Source organism: Canis lupus, chromosome 9 (assembly GCF_003254725.2).
Source record: "Canis lupus dingo isolate Sandy chromosome 9, ASM325472v2, whole genome shotgun sequence".
NCBI lineage: Eukaryota > Metazoa > Chordata > Mammalia > Carnivora > Canidae > Canis > Canis lupus.
The window spans coordinates 9,202,256-9,216,347 of NC_064251.1; the positions used below are offsets into that span (position 1 = coordinate 9,202,256).

Here is a 14,092-nt window from a genome sequence, read left to right on the forward strand (position 1 = left end):
CTCTTACTTTTTAATAATTTCTTTTTCTTTTTAATCTTGCGAGAGAACACTCAAGGCTGCCACATTGATTTCTTTAGTTTCCGTGTCATCCTCCATTATTGGGATTGGTTCCTGTGGATAAGGGTTTCTTTCTTTGGAACTCTCTAGGGCTCTCTAGGATTCTCTCTCTCTCTACCCCAATTATTGCTCATTACTAGATCTCAAATCTGGGATTATACCCATATATCCACAAAGCTTTTAAAATGGACTTTTGTAAAGTTTGCTTTACTTATTCAGATATCCATTGCTTCTTGCAGCTCTAGACCTTGAATGGTTTAACCAAAATGCCATTTAGCTGGCACAGTGGAGCTTCCAGCTGGCGACAGTCAGAAAATAGCAGTTTCTACTTAGAACAGAACCTGGCAGCTGGGGAATCCCAGAGTAGCAATCCTCCTTTCTAAAAATGGTTCTGATATTCCCTTTAAAACATACAGTATATTTTTATTTAGAAAATATTTATTTAGCTGTCAGAAACACTTCAGCTAATCACTACTCTTTAAAAAGGCTGGAGTCTGGTTACACCCTCAGACATCATCAGAGCTCTGGTTTTTCATAAGCAGAGTATAATGAACTATAGTTGAAGAAGCCTTTATAGTTTCCCCATGTGGAACTTTCTTGTCACCTACTGTATACACAAGGCAAAGATCTAAATCCTTTGCATCTTCTAAGATCCTATTCCTGCCTTGTCTGCACCCCCTTATCTTTCATGGTAAACAGAGACACGCCTTCAATAAGGGGAAGTAGAGAAGATCAAGGGGAATCAGTGACTCAGTTTAATCTCCTTATGTACCCAGACTGTGAGATTTCAGCACTACAGAGTCAGACATCTCTTAATGGAGGAAATTAGAAAGCCCCGATAAGATAAGTAGGGGGAGGTGGTAACTGATTAGCTGTAAGGGCCTTAGGAACAGACTGACTATGAGAAAAATCAATGGACTTTTTTTTTGTTGTTGTTTCTAAGAGGGTTCAGAGTCAGAGCTAAATCAATAGTCTAGGAAGAGAAATCTAGGTTAAGGGAATCCATAATTTTAGTCAATTATGGGGGTCAGACTATGACCTAGCTAATCTTTTTTTCTGTTCCCTTCTGCTCTCTTACTTCCTCTTCCAGGTGTTGACCTCCTTTTAGAGATTATGTCTTCCAGAATATCCATATTTAATGGATCTACCTGGAATTAGTTTACCTATCCACAATGCAGAAATATACATTCCTCTTTATACTATCATATGCACACATGCAATATCTACGCATGTATATTTTCTCATCGTTTTTGGCTTTTGTGCACTTTGTGTCTGGGGATTCGTTTTACTTGATGGTTTCTAAGAGTTATTCATTCACATGTGTGTCCAGCATTGAATCCCCTTTCTTTTCAGCTCTCCTGCCACTCAGCAAAGATTTTCTTGTCTTTGCTCCCTCATAAGAGCCTCTGCTCCACCACTGTGTGTGGCCACGTATGCATACTTACAATGCCACGGCCACTGCAGGACACAACACTTACAACATTTTTCACCTACTGAAATTCCTATATAACGTTGGTCAGATAATAATAAAGATGATCCTAGTGGTGTGCGATCACTAAATCCAATGGGATAAATCACTCATGCCCCCGTCCATGGACTTTTTCAATAGCCCCTCAAACTCATTCCCTATCTCACATAGGAAATGTCTGCAAATCTTAAACCTAGATTGGAATACGAAAGAGCAGTGTACTCCTGTTTTGATTTAATAGCATGGACATAGAACATAAATTTGGTTTTCGTGGAAATGAAGACCCAAAAGATTTAGGTCTGTGAAGGACTTAGTTTATAGCTCATCTAATCTAGCCCTTTAATTTAAGGTTGACTGCATTATCATTTTGCATGTGGGCATGAATTTGCTGAATAATGTTGTCATTATTATTTTGTAATTCCCAGGAAAAAAAAGTGAATTTGTCCATCTCAGTAGAGAAATTTATATTATTTACATTTGTCAACTCCTGAAGATTTGTTAACATATCAGAGGCCGGCCTAGGTAAACGCTTCTGAAGAAAGAGCTCTTTGACATTTGCAAAAGTTGTTTTATGTGAGACTCCATTATGCTCAGGCTGAGCTGATTTTAAACTAGGAAGAAATGCTGTCTCGATCCCTTCTCAACTTAGGACTTCTCAGAGTTAGATGAGCCTGTTATAAAGCTCAGAATTTTTTTTCCCTTCTTTTACAAAGTAAGTTGACTGAAGCTGTTGGTAATGAAATGAGTAATCCAAATAGTTTATCTAGTTTGCCTGTATTGGCTACTTTGAAGTATTATATAACTTCTTGGTAATCTGGAAAAGTGATACAAAGGGAAATGTTGGCTAGCCAATGTTAATATTTGTTCAAAACAGTGAGTCATATAAACTGGGATTTCCTCTTTGGGCTCCTTATTACTGGCATATTGTCTGAGTCTCAGTATAATTTGATGCAATAATCCTTGTTTAGAATGTGGAGGAATGCTTTGTTCAGGTTAATGGGAGACCTCTACTTTTGATATTCCTGTTGGAGAGTGAGTTTACTTTGGTTGCATTTGGAAAATTAGTAATCTCATCAATGGTGACCTGGTAAGGTTGCTTGTTTTGCTTTTTCTTCCTTCTCCATGACATGTGTTCATAGACTGGCTCACCTGCAGTTCTTCTAAGAAACAGCCACTTGTCTGCCTTTCTCATACACTGACCATTTTACTCAGAAGGAAGTTCAGAGAGGGAACCTTCAGTTAGAAGAGGCTTAGGTGCTAACAGATTTGAACTACCATGTAAGAAAACAAAAATTAAAAACTTTCTTTCCTACAGACAAAATATGTACTCTATTTCTTTGGGCTTACTCTTTCATGATTCCGAGGATTTCTTCAGGTTCTAGAGATGATAAAGTGCCATATTATATATAATGCTACCTACTTATAAGATTTTTTAAATTAATTAATTTATTTGAGAGTGTGTGCACATGAGAGAGAGAGAGAGAGAGAGAGCGCGCGCGCACAGGGGGAGAGAGAGAAGTAGACTCCCTGCTGAGCAGGGAGCCCCACTTCCGGCTGGATCCCAGGACTCTGGGATCATGACCTGAGCCAAAGGCAGATGCTTAATGGACAGAGCCACCCAGGCAGCCCTACCTATAATATTAAACTATTTATGAAGTAAGTCACATAGAAGCAACTTGGTCACATTTCTATTCTGTGGACAACGCGAAGAAAAGAACCTGTCTCCTATGAGAATTGAATATGACATTATAGCTAAGTCATCTAAATAAGAGACCTGACACAGAGAAAATAAAGCACACACATTTATAATGGCATAGTTTATAATTTATAAATATAATTTATATTGTGAAGTTAAAAGTCAATGTGTCAGAGCACCTGAGTGGGTAACTGGTTGAGCATTTGCCTTCAGCTCAGGTTGTGATCCTGGAGTCCTGGGATCGAGTCTGACATCAGGTTCCCTGGAGACAGCCTGTTTCTCCTTCTGCCTATGTCTCTGCTTCTCTCTCTGTGTCTCTACTGAATTTATATATATACTGAATTTCATATATATATACTGAATATACATATATGTGTGTGTGTATATATATATGTATATATATATATATATATATATATATATATATATATATATAGTTTTCTTTTAAATAAAAGTCAATGTGCTCCTGTGGAAAAGAGTATGGAGGTTCCTCAAAACAATTTCTTTTCCTATATAGTTCTCTATATATATAGAATTACCATATGATCTAACAATTCCTAGATAAATATCAATAGAATTGATAACAGAGGTTCAAAGAGATATTTATACAACCCTGTTCATAGAGCTGTTATCCACATAGCTAAAAAGTGGAAATGACTCAAATGACCATCAGTGGATGAGTAGATAAACAAAATGTGGTCTATATATACAGTGTAATATTATTCAGCCTTACAGAGGAATAAAATTCTGACATATGCTAGTACATGAATGAACCTTGAAGACATTCTGCTAAGTGAAATAAACCAGGCATAAAAGGACAAATATTATGTGGTTCCACTTACATGTGGTACCCAGAGTAGTCAAATTCATAGAAACAGAAAGTAGAATGGTGGTTAGCTAGAACTGGAGGAAGGAAAATGAAGAGTTAGTGTTTCATGTGTACAGAGTTTCTGTTTGGAAAGATGAAAAGTTCCAGAGGTGGCTGGTGGTGATGGTGGCATGACAGTGTAAATGTACTAAATGCCACAGAACTGTCCACTTAAAACTGGTTAAGTGGTACATTTTATGTTATATATGTTTTATTACAATAAAAATAAATTTTTCTAAATAGTCAATGTGTTAGTCGTTTGTAAGTGAAAAAGTTTATTCTAACCTAAGTGAGCTCCTCATATATCTCACACTTTTCATCATGATTATGGTGATGAAATTATTGGTTATTACTTCCTTTTCATTTCTTCCTTGTAGAACTGTAGAAATATGATGTTGGTGGAGGGACAGTGCATGAGGACAGCTGATGAAGGGTCACGTGCTAATGGTGGAATGGTGGAAGAGTCGTAATTAGATAATGTAATTTAGGAAGATATCTTTGAAAAAATGATATGTTAGCATACCTAAAAGAAATGAAGGTTTATATTTGCAAATATCTAAAGGAAGAAGACTCCAGAGGCAAGGAACAGCAAAGAGAAAGTCCTTGAGGAAAGAGTAAGCTTGATATGTTCGAAGAATGGAAAGAAGACCAGGGTTTTTTGGAGCAGTCACCAAGGGAGAAATGGTTGGGGAAGACTGGGAAGTGTTCAACAGGAGCTAGATTGGGTAAAAACTTGAAGGCTGTGAGATAGATCTTACTTGGATTCTATTCTAAATGCAATGGAAAAAATTTAGATCTTATTCTAAATCCAGTGGAGGGCATTAGAGAGAATTACAGAGGACAGAGAGGATCTGATTTATATGCTTGGTAGATCACCTAAGGGCATTTTTGAACAAGAGTGACTGGTAACAAAGTCAAATGCCTTTTTATGTTATTCCCACCTCCTCTTAAAATGTATTCAGTAGGAATCACCTTGCCCCGGTCCTGGATGAAAACTCTGGCAGACCTGCAACATTTCTGCTCACTCTTTCGTAATACACAATTCTGTAATGACTCTAAATTGCAAACAGAGTTTCAGTTCAGGAGAGTGTCCAGCCCTGTGCAACAATCCAAATCCTGAATTTGATTTAGTCCTCATTTCTCTCCTCTCCCCTGGTCAGGCTGGCACTCTCTGGGAAGCCTGCCTGCATTGGAAACAGGGTCTAACTGACTTCCCTCCTTGCCCACGACAGCCCCTCTACATGGTTCTTGTGGGTGGATGAGACTGGGCTGGCTGGCTTTGCATTCCCTGGGCCAAAAACATGATTAAAACAGAAACTTCCTCTCATGAGATGCTGTGGTGGGCCTATGTTTCCTGTATTTCCTTTGACTGGGATATTTAAGTCTCTATTCCTGTGGACCACTAAACATTCTCGATAGGCTTCTGGGCACCCAGAAGTACAAATCCAGACCCTTCCTGCTGAAAGTTCCTTGTCTTCCTGGCAGCTTTACTGGACAGGGAGCAAAGGTATCCCTTTACCCAGCATCCTCCTCAATCCTCTTCCTGTCGGATTCTTTCTTGATCAGAATGGGTAAGAGAGATTCAAGATAATTGGAAAAAGTTATGGAGGATTTCTTTTGTAAAACAACATGTGAGGATTTGCCTGACACTTGCTTTGGTACCTAATATTGATGTTTCAACAAAACTGGGGCAAAGCAACATCAATTTCTTACATCACGTCACATGACTCCAACCACTGTGTGAAGGATGCTCTGCAGCAGGACAAGAGAGGAAGGATTGAGAACAGGTGGGTGACAGTAGCAGTCCAGGTGAGACACAAAGGCTGTGCAGAAGGAGGGTGTTGATGAGCAAGAGGGTTTAAGATGTCTTGAGGATGGAGTTGCAAGAACTTCTGATTGATTTGGCTCTTGGGGATTCTGAGAAATGAAGGCAGACTTTGAACTTTAGGCCCAAGCCAGTGAGCAGAGAGAGGTGCCATTCTCTGAGAAGCATGAGACTGCAGAATATTGCATCTAGGGTGTGGATAGGGGTATGTGAAAAGGAAGATTTATGATTGAATTATTCTGTTCTGTGTATTTTAAGTTTTAGAGTTGGATTTATGAGTCTGGAGTTCAAGGAGGGTTCAGGACTAGAGCCATATATTTTGAACTCATCAGCAGATAGAAGATTTTAAATCCATGGGATTGAATGAGATTACTTAGGGAAGAAAGCATATGTAGTGAAGCATAGATATTCTATAGCTGAGCCCTTTTGATTCTAAAATTTAAGAGTTTGATAGGAAGAAGAGTAGTGAAGGACACAGAGTGAGAAGATGTGTTTGGTGGGATGAATGGAGTTACACAGAAGTGTGGTGTGTGGAGGCTGTCCAGAGTCTAGTAAGAAGAAGCCAGATGATTGGTTTCTGGATTTGACAAGTGGGAGTTGTTGGTGATCTCGACAAGAGTAGTTTCATTGGAGTAGTAGAAGCAAAAATATGATGGGAGTGGCGTAAAGAGATTAAGAAATTGAGAAAAAGGGAAGGAAGGAGAAAAGGAAATTGGGGGTGAAAGGGAAGGGAGAAGAGAGAGGGGGTAGGAGGAGGGACAAGGAGAGATCACAGTGTATACTGAGTAGGTGGCAAATTTTATAAGCTTTTTTCTCTATTTTATGAATATCTCTCATAAAAATACTAAATAAGAAAAGTAAAAAAGAATAACTCACTGATCTGTTAGAGTCTTTGCTTCTGGTTGATACAAATGAAGTTCCATTGCATTGTGAATACTTTTGGCATTCTTAGTGAAAGCAAACAAAAATTACGGAAGAAAAAAAGTTGGCAAAATGATTTCAAGTCTTCGCTGAATAAAGACTTGTTTTGTTTGTGCTTTTTAAAGAAAAAAGTAATCAATAGAGCTACATAACTATTAGAATAGTGACGATCCAAAACACAACACCAAATGCTGATGAGGCTGTGAAGAAATGAGGGCTCTTGTTCACTGCTGGTGGGAATGCAAAAATGTTATAACTATTTGGGAAGACAGTTTGGTGGTTTCTTACAAAACTGACCATACTCTTATCATATGATCCAGTACTCTGATATTTCAACTTCATATGTGGGTACAAAAACCTGCACGTGGATGTTTATAGCAGCTTTATTCATAATTCCCCAAACTGGGAATCAACCAAGATATCCTTCAGTAGATGAATGGATAAGTAAACTTTGGAACATCCAGACAATGAAATTCTACTCAGTGCTAAAAATAAATGAGCTATCAAGTTATGAAAAGACATGGTGGAAACATAAATACATATCACTAAGTGAAAGGAGCCAGTCTGAAAAAACTACATATTCTCTGATTCTAACTATACAGCATTCCGGAAAAGGTGAAACTCTGGAGAGAGTAAAAAGATTGATGGTTGCTGGGGGTAACGGGGGAGGGAAGAAAAAGCAGGGCATATTGGATTTTTAGGGTAGTGAGGCCATTCTATACGATACTATAGTGGTGGATGCATGTCATTATATGTTTGTCAAAACCCATAGAATGTACAAGACCAAGAGTGATCCCTAATGTAAATTATGGAGGTTGGGTGACAATAATGTGTCAGGGTAGGTTCATTGATTGTAACAAATGCATCAGTGTGGTGTGGGATGTTTATAGTGAAGGAGGCTGCGTGTCAGGAGCAGAGGGGGTACTTGGAAACTCCGTACTTTCATTTCAATTTTGTTGTGGCCTGAAAACTGCTTTTTTAAAAAAATAAAGTCTATTAAAAATAATTAGTACTATTTAAATAGTAAGAGGTTTTAGCAGATATTCAGATTTCTGAAATTTATTCCATTCATTTTGGTATTGCCAAATTTTATAGGTGAAAGGACCATGCACTGTTCCAACAATTTCATTAAAATGATTCATTTCTTTTTACTTAAATTTAGTGATTTGAACATACATCAAGCCCTAGTGCAGAAAACCTTTTCCTTTTCAACCAACTTTCTCAATCATGCAACACTGACACATAATCAGAATTGTCACAATTAATTACTTAGAGATGGAGTATTTGCAGTCATTAAAAATGATGATGTCGAATCTTTTGAAATATGGGAAGTAACATTAAATAAAAACATACAGAAAATAAAGGAATAACTGTTGCTGTAAAGATGTACAAAACCGGACAATAGTTTGCAAAAAAATAAAAATCTATATTAGAATGGTGAATTTTTTTCCCTTCTGTGTTCCAAAACAATGAACCTTATTATATAGATTTTTTTATAGCAGATTTTTTCCCCCAATAGAATGTCTTGTTTTGTTACACATAGTTGGTTTTGTTTTCATTGGAAAGTACTTTTAGTCACTCTCTGGTTAATAAGGAGTCAATTGCTATGAAAAATTGGAGATACCTGTAAGTTTCCTCAGTGCACAAAAATACTTTTTCCTCATTTGGCAGATTTGTTGTTCCTCATACTGTCTACTCTAAGATAACTGTTCACTGATCAATCCTGTTTATTTCTATGAAACAGAAAAACCAGGGTGTAAATTTTGTGCTCAGTGATTCAAAAACTGGCTTAAGCATTGCATCCAGTATTTAAAGCTCATTGCCTGGTATGTTTTTCTCTGGAAATGAATTTAAACTGATAAGACTCCTAACTCTGGGAAACGAACTAGGGGTGGTGGAAGGGGAGGTGGGCGGGGGGTGGGGGTGACTGGGTGACGGGCACTGAGGTGGGCACTTGATGGGATGAGCACTGGGTATTATTCTATGTGTTGGCAAATTGAACACCAATAAAAAATAAATTTATAAAAAAATAAAAAATAAATAAGAAAATAAAATAAAATTTGTGTAACATTTGAAATCAATCAACTTGTCAAGCTCCCTCCTTAGTGGGGAGCCTGCTTCTCCCTGCACCCCCTGCTCATCTCTCTCTCTCCTGCTATTCCTCTCTCTCTCTCAATAAATAAATAAATCTTTTTAAAAAGAAAAAAAAAAAAAAAACAGATACTACACTTGATCTTAGCCAAAAGGCCGAGAAGCGATCTGGAAATGAATTTATATCCCAAGTACTCTGGGGAAATCACTTTCCTATGGGAGAAAGAAAAGGATAATGCAGGTGAACTTTTGAGTCCTTATTGGGTCTTTCAAGCCTCTGTAGTACTTGTCCCCTCCACCTCTCAGAATTAGGTGGTTTTCTTCCCTTTATTTTCTCTGCTCGGGCTTTGCTGATATGCTTTGCTTTCCTCAAATGTGTCTCATTTCTAGTCCTCAAGGCCTAGATTCTGTTCCAACTGCCTGGAAGACACCCCTCCAGCCATTGTGTTGACTAAACAGTCTTCTGGTAAAAACCAAGCTCTTAAATAAGTTTTCCCAGTCCACATTGCAGCCAATTCGTTGTCATTTTCAATGTCTGTTTTAAGATTTAAGCTCTCTTGGGCAGCCCGGGTGACTCAGCGCCCTTCAGCCCAGGGCCTGATCCTGGAGACCTGGGATCGAGTCACACGTCGGGCTCCCTGCAGGGAGCCTGCTTCTCCCTTTGCCTGTGTCTCTGCCTCTCTCTCTCTGTCTCTCATGAATAAATAAATAACATCTTAAAAAAAAACAAAAAACAAGCTCTCTTGAGGCTGGCATTCTTCTCTTTAATGCGGCTCACTGCGTTTCCAAGTGCCCCTGCATGATGCCTGGTCCATAGTAGGTGCTCATAAAGAGATGTCCTGTAAATAGCTAGCACTGAGCACTCGGGAATGCTTCCTGGAGAGGTCACAGCAGGAGAACGGATCTGTTCACCATTGTTTCCCATTACTTACGCACAGGATTTTTGTAGCTGGACTCCATCACACATGCGTTGAAAATTAAAGTAGTTTTCTTAACATTTGCTATTTGAAATCAAGATGTAAACTGACACTTTACCAAAGCTTCTCTTTTAAAAAGTTGTTTTCCAGCTAGAATTTTCTTCATGAATTGTCCATGGCTGAATCTAATAAAAATAATTTATCTATTTTGGAGTTCAGCTTATAAAAGTTTCTGGAATCCGACAGATTTTAGCTATTTCTTGAATAGTACAGATGTCTTGCTTAAAAAAAAAAAAATTACAACACCATATGTTCTCTGTTCCCATGAGTAGGTTTCAGGGAAGTTTTAATAGTTAAAGTAGGTTTTTTCTTTCTTTTGAAACCTAGCATGTGGATTTAGTGCTTATTAAAGTGAGAGACTGAGTGTAGTGGTTTGATTTAGGATTAGAAACGGGAGCTGGACTAAAAGCTTACTTCCATCGCTGTGCCAAGAACCCTCCCTTGAACAAGTCTCGTACTCACTGCGGATTGTGGGGACAGCCCCTACACGCATTGTTTTCCAACTTTTACCATTTGGTCACTGAGGCACAGCTCCCATCATCAACTCTCTTCAAGAAGGCTGTGTTTGAGTGCTATGCCATAAAGGGCCTATTTAAAAGATGGATATGTTTACTATTTGAATCCTTCATTCTCTTTCCATGACACACACCCTTTCATTTTTAAAAATTCACACTGTGTGGCAGAGTACAGCTACCTCTTAAACACATAAACCACATAGCCACAGTCTTGCTGTTGCGCAAACAAACCTATGTGTGAAGTCTGACGGTGCCTGGCCACTCCATGTCATTAAGACAACACCTCCCCTTACCCCCCCCAAAAAAAAATATTAAGGAAAATATTGCACTCACTGTTTTTGATGACATAAGCAATTATTAACCAGAGGTGAAACAGTTTTCCAGAATGTAAAAAGTATATTTAGAGGGAATGCAAAAAAAATAGTATTGATATCTGATCTCCTGGTACTGTTGGGCAAAACTACCTAAGGGTACAATATCTAAATAAGACGTAGGTGAGGCCAGGGCTCTGCAGCTACAGTGAGGACTTGGTCAATGGGATGCTCATACTCCCCTCCTGGGTATAAACATGAAGGGGGAGGATTCAAGGCTCCAGAAAGAACTTAACACTTGGTACATCATTCCAAACCAGGAGTAAACTATGTGCTCATGGGCCAAATGTGGCCCACCACCTGTATTTATAAATAAAGAACCACACTCATCTATTTATGAATCATCTATGGCTGATTTTGCACTACGGTGGCAGAGGTGAGTAGTTGTGACAGAGACTATATGATCCTCCGAGCTGAAAATGTTTTTTTCTGGATCTTTATAGGAAAAGTTTATTGACCTCAATTCTAAACCAAGAAGGGCCAGTCTTTCAAACTGTAATCTCAGGTCATTGAACCTTAGTTTCCTGTTACAGGGGTAAAAAAAAAGTAGTAGTAGCTCATACGAGGTAAAGTGGGATGAGGAAGCCTTTCAAAATGTTTTAAAGTGAGAAGCATAGGTATGGAGACTGTGGTAATCACTCCAATGACCTAAAAATTGTCCCACAGATCATCCCTGGTATATATAGGGATCAACAAAGAGGCTAGGTTAGCTGGTACATGGGGTATGAACTGTGAAAAAACTAAGACAAGGTTAAATAAATATGTCAGTGGGTCAAGATGGCTTTTGCCCACTCATCCTTTTGATCCCTCTTTTAGTCTTGGACTATGTTCACCAACCAATCAGGATTCATTTCCGTTACCTGGTAACAAGTTGGGGCCAATGCTCTTCAAAGTATACTAGTTGCCTGCCAGAGGTATCAGAGGCATTTTGACTTTTAAAATTTTGCTGCTTAGGGATTGCCTAGGATTTTATATAATAGTCTGGGAGTCCTTTCTGGCAATGTATGGATGTATGTATGTTTATATGCATACGTGTATATATGTATCTACCTATCCACAAAGTATTTTTAAAAATAGTCTATTTGTATTATATAAATATAATAAAATATAAATTCATAAATAAGACTATTAAATATTAGATATCCGACACCTTTTAAATAATGTATATAATTTGTGTTTCTTAAAAAAATCTATATGGTTTCATAGGAAAATCTTCTAGATACTAGAGACACTTTATGTTTATATTCCAAGAAGATATTGCACAATGATTTTAATATCTTTAAATTGGTCGATCAAAATCTTTTCTGTTCAATGTGAACAAAGAATGATAAAAGATAGTGAAAAGAGGGGTGCCATTTATTGATTATAGGTAAATTATTTAGATGTCATTAGTTTCAGTCTCCCCCCCCATATGAAATGGGTATAATTATAGTACCTAACTCAGCATAAGTGTAATGAATAAGTGAATAATGCAAGTAACGTGCTTAAAACAGACTAAATTAACTATTTTTATTATAATCATCAGGCCACTTTCACAACTCTCTAAAGTTCAGCCATATGACAAGAAAAAGAACATCAGGATATTTGCCACGTAATTGTGCGTCAGTCTAAATGGAACATTTCCCACCAAAAGTGAAAATAGCCCAGTCTGGCATTTCTCTGGGTTGGGAAGGAAAAAAACAATCATTTGTCAAAGACACTGTTTTATGAGGATTTAACTGGGAACAAATTGAATTTGTGGCTTGGTCAAGGAGAGAAATATTTGCAAAACATCTCAGGGATGGCAGTGATATATCCACATTGTCGTTGGTAGCAATTTAAAATTGATAACATTATGCTGCCATGTATTTTTGAGAAGATGGTGGTATTTCAGGGACAATAAACCCAGTTTTCCTAGTACATTCATTTCTTTTTCTGAAATGTTCAGAGCATGTTAACTCTGAGTGCCATGTGGGTAATTCTTTCTCTACAAAATTAAGTAGCACACATCAGTAAAACTCTGATTTTTTTTCCCCCTGCCTCAGGTTTGAAGCCTGAATGATCTTCCCGAAGGCTTCAATCCAATGTTCTATCAAGCTTGGTTTTAAGTAAAGAACAACATAACCAGTATATGTCAAGAATGAAAATGAAAATATTCTTTATTTTGTTTATTTCATAAAGTATGTTGATATGAGAAAAATATACTTTTTAAAAAATAAGATTTGTGCTTCATTATTAGTGAAATGCATACCACTTGGGCCTAAATTGAACAAAGTTTTATAATCATCCTAGTCAAGTTCAAATGAAGGTTGCCCATGGGAATGACATCTAAGGTGGATCTTAATTTACTGGAACTGATTTCCTCAGGCCTTTTGTTCTCATGATATTCAGTGTATGGTTAATTCACAGTGATTGGACAACATAATATTTTGAAATAATCCATCACACTCATGTGCACCAGGATATACTTGAAATGCATAGGGCACTTCCTAGAAAAAAACAAAAGATGTTTTGTACAGACCACATCTGAATAGATGTCAATTTTGATATTCATCCAACTAGATCAAACAGCGTTGCTCATTTCTACTAAACACTTGAAGACCATCATTTTTGCTTTTTAAGAAAAAGCATAAAATAAATCTTTAATATATAAATATATAAGTGATGTTGGCTATGATAGATCTGGCTCATCTGAAAGGAGAAAGAATCCTATATGCTTTGAGAGAATTCTCTAAAGGAAACCAGGAACTCATGTCAATAATCACTATAAAGTGAGATTGTGATATTCCCCTTCATGGGTCACTTGGAATTTCCCAGTTAACTTTCGAAGTCAGTATATTTCTGTTATATGCTATTTGTTTTTTGACATTAAAATACTTTATCATCATTAAATAGAAATAGATTAGAATTATGTAGGATTTCTCCAAATCACCTTATAGGTTTTGGTTTACAGGTAATGAAAAGCAATGAAAAAACCCTGGTTTGGTTGTTGGTACTAAAGATATACATCTACATAAGTATAGCAATAGCAAAACTTCACTGTCTGTCAAAACGTTTTTCTTTCCTTTGTTAGTGGTCCTTCTTTTGGGAGATTTGAAGACTCCTGGATATTTTTAAATTAAAAATTATCTGTTTGGAAAACAGTCTGGCACCTTCTTAAAAAGTTAAATATAAATTCATAAATGTATCATGTGATCAAGCAGTTCCACTATTAGGTATATACTGAAGTAAAATGAAAACATATATCCCCACAAGAACTTCTACAAAAGTAAATAGCATTATTCAAAATAGCCTCAAACTAGAAACAGTCCAAATGTCCATCAA

General features: G+C 37.3%; 1 long non-coding RNA gene and 1 pseudogene across 2 annotated transcripts in view; one reads left to right on the forward strand and one right to left on the reverse strand.

The window, feature by feature from the left end:
• Positions 1-14,092, forward strand: part of LOC112673007 (uncharacterized) — a 342,731-nt gene that overhangs the window by 271,868 nt on the left and 56,771 nt on the right. The window lies entirely within an intron of this gene.
• Positions 8,941-9,094, reverse strand: LOC112651094 (U2 spliceosomal RNA; annotated as a pseudogene).